Genomic DNA, 6,742 nt, shown 5'->3' with positions numbered 1-6,742 from the left:
CACTGTTGCTCCTGGGGTATCGGCGAGGACCATTCGCAACCGTCTCCATGAAGCTGGGCTACGGTCCCGCACACCGTTAGGCCGTCTTCCGCTCACGCCCCAACATCGTGCAGCCCGCCTCCAGTGGTGTCGCGACAGGCATGAATGGAGGGACGAATGGAGACGTGTCGTCTTCAGCGATGAGAATCGCTTCTGCCTTGGTGCCAATGATGGTCGTATGCGTGTTTGGCGCCGTGCAGGTGAGCGCCACAATCAGGACTGCATACGACCGAGGCACACAGGGCCAACACCCGGCATCATGGTGTGGGAAGCGATCTCCTACACTGGCCGTACACCACTGGTGATCGTCGAGGGGACACTGATTAGTGCACGGTACATCCAAACCGTCATCGAACCCATCGTTCTACCATTCCTAGACCGGCAAGGGAACTTGCTGTTCCAACAGGACAATGCACGTCCGCATGTATCCCGTGCCACCCAACGTGCTCTAGAAGGTGTAAGTCAACTACCCTGGCCAGCAAGATCTCCGTATCTGTCCCCCATTGAGCATGTTTGGGACTGGATGAAGCGTCGTCTCACGCGGTCTGCACGTCCAGCACGAACGCTGGTCCAACTGAGGCGCCAGGTGGAAATGGAATGGCAAGCCGTTCCACAGGACTACATCCAGCATCTCTACGATCGTCTCCATGGGAGAATAGCAGCCTGCATTGCTGCGAAAGGTGGATATACACTGTACTAGTGCCGACATTGTGCATGCTCTGTTGCCTGTGTCTATGTGCCTGTGGTTCTGTCAGTGTGATGTATCTGACCCCAGGAATGTGTCAATAAAATTTCCCCTTCCTGGGACAATGAATTCACGGTGTTCTTATTTCAATTTCCAGGAGTGTAGTTCGTGCGCACACAGCAACGAGCGCGTGCGTCGTGTATCGGAATGCCTCAGGGACCACTGTGCTCAGTTTCACCTCTGTAGCCAACCTGTACCGATCTGTTCTGTGCTTTCAAAATGATTAAGACTACCAACTCGCCAGCCGCGAGTGGGGTTCGCTCAGTGATTAGATTTTTGCCAGCAAGGAAGTCTGCTGCAAAAATTCATCGACAGATTTGCGTAGAGTACCGTGATACTGTTATGACTGAAAGCAAAGTGCGTAAATGCGTACGAGAATTCAAAGGTGACCGTGACGACGTCCATGATGAGTACTGCTCTGGTCGCCCTTCTTTGACTTCAGACGATTTGGTGGCTGCAGTTGAAGCGAGGATTCGCGAGAGCAGGCGCTTCACAATAACAGGTCTCTCAAACGAATTTCCTGACGTGTCGACGTCAGTGCTTTACAACATTGTTTCTGAACACCTGAAGCTTAGGAAACTATGCTCTCGTTGGGTCCTGAAACTCCTAACAGAGGACAAGAAAAATTAAAAGTTTGAGATTGCGATGAAGTTGTTGTCTCGTTATCACGAAGAAGGTGACGGCTTCTTGAGTCAGATCGTAACTGGAGACGAAACATGGGATTAGCATACCACGCCCGAATCGAAGCAACAGAGCATGAAATGGATACACACACACACTTGCCTGTAAAGGTGAATGCCAAACAGACACTGTTCCAGAGCAAAATCATGGCATCGGTGTTTTAGGATAGGCATGGTGCTTTGTTGGTCGACTTCCTGCAACGATGAACCACTATCAATGTAGAAGCATACTGCCAAACCCTGAGAAAGTTACGCAGAGCCATTCAAAACAAAAGACGCGGCATGCTGACAAAGGGAATTCTCCTTCTCCATGACAATGTAAGACGTCACACTGCAGGGCAGACCCGCGATTTATTGGACAGCTTTGGCTGGGAAGTTTTAGACCACACACCCTACAGTCCTGATCTTGCGCCGAGCGGTTACCATCTGTTCCTCCACCTCAAACAACACGTCCGTGGCAACCGATGTGAGACACTGTGCTAAAACCGCAGGACAGAATAGGTAGTTTAAGTTGTGGAAAGGGGCCAAAATAAGCGGCTGTCAGATACACTCGAACGTACAACTTTTATTTGATCAAACTTTACAAGATCCAAGAATTTTTTTTAAAAAAGCACACCTTTAGTTTTGGAGCTTAATTAGCGACTGAATGCGCCATACAATCTCATGCCTTAAGGGCAAGACCACTTTAATTTAAAAACGGCTGAAAGCCAATAGCTTAAAGCCAAAAAAAATCAGAAATTTAAAAGGCAAAGCCTTATCTTAAAACAGTTCCTTAATTAGGCTGAAGGCCCAAACCATCTGACGCCTCAAGGGCAAAACAACCTTAATCTAATAATTGTCTAGATGCCATACAAGTACAAACAACAAGAACAAACAAGAAAAGGCAGTACACCCAAGGGCGCTCCGAAGCTCCGAAGGTCGGCCTGGAATTCAAACACTAACGCTCGCTTAGGTGAGACAGGCAGTCGGCCCAACCATTGCCGATCTGACGACAACCCAACCGACAGACAGTCAACGGACCCACCGACAGGATAACCTCCGCTTCATCCGAACAGCACACAACAGGGGGTTCAATGGAACAACGTAGAAGGTATTGACGCCCACAACGAATTATACATTGAGCTGTCAAACTACACACCAAGCTGGACAGCGACAACATGATGAGGAAAATACACTGCCTGAATTTACGTCAACAGCCCGGACAGGTAAACGGAACGTTAACGGCCACAAGGCAGAAATTCCGCTGGGGCACTTCAATTCAAATAACCAAGTACAGTTAAACTCCACCGGAGGGTGGCTAAAATTTGCCAACTTGACAACACACATTGTTGCTCGTGGGAATATCCGAACAGCCAACAACGAACTCCAAACGACACAATGTAAACAGTCCTGACTTGCTGGTAGATTAAGTCAGATTTCATGTCCAGGATCGGTGATCCTCGAACCTCATAGCACTGCGAACAGCACCACACACTCTGACACCAGATAGAGGCCGCCAGCGGGCCTGGCAAAACCACGCGCTGTGGTGATTTCCGCGCTGCTCCACGCGAACCGATCAACTGGCCGCACACAGCCCAGCCGGAAACTATAAGCGCCAGGCCAAAGATAGTCCAAGGTGCGAATATCGATACACACCGCTGTTGCCACCCACAGAAAGAGAGAATAACAGCATAATCGCGATAACCGTGGGAGACTACATGCAGAATAGCAACTAAGGTTCAATGCAACACATGGCATGAGCCAGCCACGGTCCACGTTACAATGATGACGACGACGTGAAAACGGCAGTGAACTCTTGATTATCGGAGCAGGTAACAAGTTTTTATGAAGAGGGTATTTTAAAATTAGTTGAGACGTATGATGCGTGTTTCAACAAACTTGGCAACTACACTCCTGGAAATGGAAAAAAGAACACATTGACACCGGTGTGTCAGACCCACCATACTTGCTCCGGACACTGCGAGAGGGCTGTACAAGCAATGATCACACGCACGGCACAGCGGACACACCAGGAACCGCGGTGTTGGCCGTCGAATGGCGCTAGCTGCGCAGCATTTGTGCACCGCCGCCGTCAGTGTCAGCCAGTTCGCCGTCGCATACGGAGCTCCATCGCAGTCTTTAACACTGGTAGCATGCCGCGACAGCGTGGACGTGAACCGTATGTGCAGTTGACGGACTTTGAGCGAGGGCGTATAGTGGGCATGCGGGAGGCCGGGTGGACGTAACGCCGAATTGCTCAACACGTGGGGCGTGAGGTCTCCACAGTACATCGATGTTGTCGCCAGTGGTCGGCTGAAGGTGCACGTGCCCGTCGACCTGGGACCGGACCGCAACGACGCACGGATGCACGCCAAGACCGTAGGATCCTACGCAGTGCCGTAGGGGACCGCACCGCCACTTCACAGCAAATTAGGGACACTGTTGCTCCTGGGGTATCGGCGAGGACCATTCGCAACCGTCTCCATGAAGCTGGGCTACGGTCCCGCACACCGTTAGGCCGTCTTCCGCTCACGCCCCAACATCGTGCAGCCCGCCTCCAGTGGTGTCGCGACAGGCGTGAATGGAGGGACGAATGGAGACGTGTCGTCTTCAGCGATGAGAGTCGCTTCTACCTTGGTGCCAATGACGGTCGTATGCGTGTTTGGCGCCGTGCAGGTGAGCGCCACAATCAGGACTGCATACGACCGAGGCACACAGGGCCAACACCCGGCATCATGGTGTGGGGAGCGATCTCCTACACTGGCCGTACACCACTGGTGATCGTCGAGGGGACACTGAATAGTGCACGGTACATCCAAACCGTCATCGAACCCATCGTTCAACCATTCCTAGACCGGCAATGGAACTTGCTGTTCCAACAGGACAATGCACGTCCGCGTGTATCCTGTGCCACCCAACGTGCTCTAGAAGGTGTAAGTCAACTACCCTGGCCAGCAAGATCTCCGGATCTGTCCCCCATTGAGCATGTTTGGGACTGGATGAAGCGTCGTCTCACGCGGTCTGCACGTCCAGCACGAACGCTGGTCCAACTGAGGCGCCAGGTGGAAATGGCATGGCAAGCCGTTCCACAGGACTACATCCAGCATCTCTACGACCGTCTCCATGGGAGAATAGCAGCCTGCATTGCTGCGAAAGGTGGATATACACTGTACTAGTGCCGACATTGTGCATGCTCTGTTGCCTGTGTCTATGTGCCTGTGGTTCTGTCAGTGTGATTATGTGATGTATCTGACCCCAGGAATGTGTCAATAAAGTTTCCCCTTCCTGGGACAATGAATTCACGGTGTTCTTATTTCAATTTCCAGGAGTGTATGTCGAAAAATAGAGTGAGGTATGAACTTTCTGAAAATTGTGCACTTTTACGGGCCTTACTTAAAAAACACGCCTTGTAGATAGCAGAAAGCAATGGAAACTGTAGCCTCTGGAGAGAAAAGGAAACGAGGACGGTCAGCTACAACGTATGTTATGAAGGGCGATATCGTAGTTTGGCCTTAGGGCGTATTTGTAAGTTACTGCTTTGTAAGTATTTTGTGTTGGCCGTAAACTTGGGGTAACTCGCAGAGATTGTTTCGGGAACGTCTTCACAGGACGCGGGCGCAGTTTATTCTTTGCGTATCTGCCCCAGCAAGACGGCGCGGTCGGCCGTCGTGTTTTCTCGGCGCACGAGGCCCCGCGGAACTTTATACGCCGATACAATAGGCTGTCAGAAAGTGCGGGGAGAGCACCGGAACTTTGTGTGTGCGTGCGTGCGTGTGGGCGGGGCATCAGATGGACGCCGCCATCCATTAGGCTCGATATCCGTTCCGCCGCTGTCGCAGGCGGGACCACCGACGCTGGAAACAAATTCTGACAGAAACAAAACACTGCGTTGATTTATACTCCGGCAAGGGGGGGGGGAGGAGTTGACCGCCCCCACGAAGCTCTCCCACACTGGTTGGCCGGGCGCCGGCTTGGATTCGGCGGCATGTGCTCGGTCGTCTTCCTTATTTCGGAGTGAGCGTTCTTTCGACGTACGAGAGGCCTTCAACACATTTTTTTCGGACACTTTCGGTTGTAAAAGTGCGGAGTTTGTTGTGAGACATCGTGTAATATTCCCTCTTGAGCCCGCTTAGTTCCACGGAGTTCCGATAGGTTACGGCTCTATAAGTAGCCTTCGAAATGGCGTCTGTTACGGAGGTGCGTTATGAAGCAAAAAAAAAAAAAAAAAAAAAAAAAAAAAATGGTTCAAATGGCTCTGAGCACTATGGGACTTAACGTCTGAGGTCATCAGTCCCCTAAACTTAGAAATGCTTAAACCAAACTAATGTAAGGACATCACAGACACATCCATGCCCGAGGCAGGATTCGAACCGGCGACCGTAGCAGCAGCGCGGTTCCGTACCGAAGCGACTAGAACCGCTCGGCAACAACGGTCGGCCCCTTCGAAGCAGATAGCTGTCATTTAGTTTCTTTTTGCTGGAAACTAGACAATCTCACATTTCAAAAGCGCTTTCAGAGTGTCTACGGAGACCTCGCAGTGAACAAAAGCACGGTGAGTCGGTAGATGAGACGCAAAAATTCGCGTGCCGGCCGGTGGCACACAGCTGCATCTCCTGCAGTGTTGGAACGTGCGGTCACTCTTGTTCGAGGTCACTGACGGATCAAAATCAAACACCTTGCTGCTCAACTGGACGTCACTGTTGGTAATACTGACACGCTCGTATAGCACCTCGGGTACTCACTGCCTAACAGAAGAACATCAAGAGAAACGATGTACCGTCTGTGCGGAATTTACTGCACGTTACGAGGCTGGTTGCGACAATATTTTGGCGAAAATCATCACTGGTGATGAAACATGGGTTCATCACTTCGATTCAGAAACATAATGGCAATTCGTGGAGAGTAGACGCACCACCTCCCATCCGAAGAAAAAGTTCAAAGCCACAAAAAATTGTTCAAATGGCTCTAAGCACTATGGTACTCAACTGCTGTGGTCATCAGTCCCCGAGAACTTAGAACTACTTAAACCTAACTAACCTAAGGACATCACACACACCCATTCCCGAGGCAGGATTCGAACCTGCGACCGTAGCAGCAGCGCGGATCCGAACTGGAGCGCCTAGAACCGCACGGCCACAGCGGCCGGCTTCAAAGCCACACGCACAGCCGCTAAAGTCATGGCGACGGTCTTCTGGGACTGTCAACGGGATATTCTGCTTCACGTCCTCGCTCATGGTGCAGCGATCAGTTCGGACGTATACTGTGCTACCCTCAGAAAATTGAAGAAATGACTTGAGCG

Source organism: Schistocerca cancellata, chromosome 8, assembly GCF_023864275.1.
Source record: "Schistocerca cancellata isolate TAMUIC-IGC-003103 chromosome 8, iqSchCanc2.1, whole genome shotgun sequence".
Classification (NCBI taxonomy): Eukaryota; Metazoa; Arthropoda; class Insecta; order Orthoptera; family Acrididae; genus Schistocerca; species Schistocerca cancellata.
Note: the sequence above shows the minus strand (reverse complement) of the source record.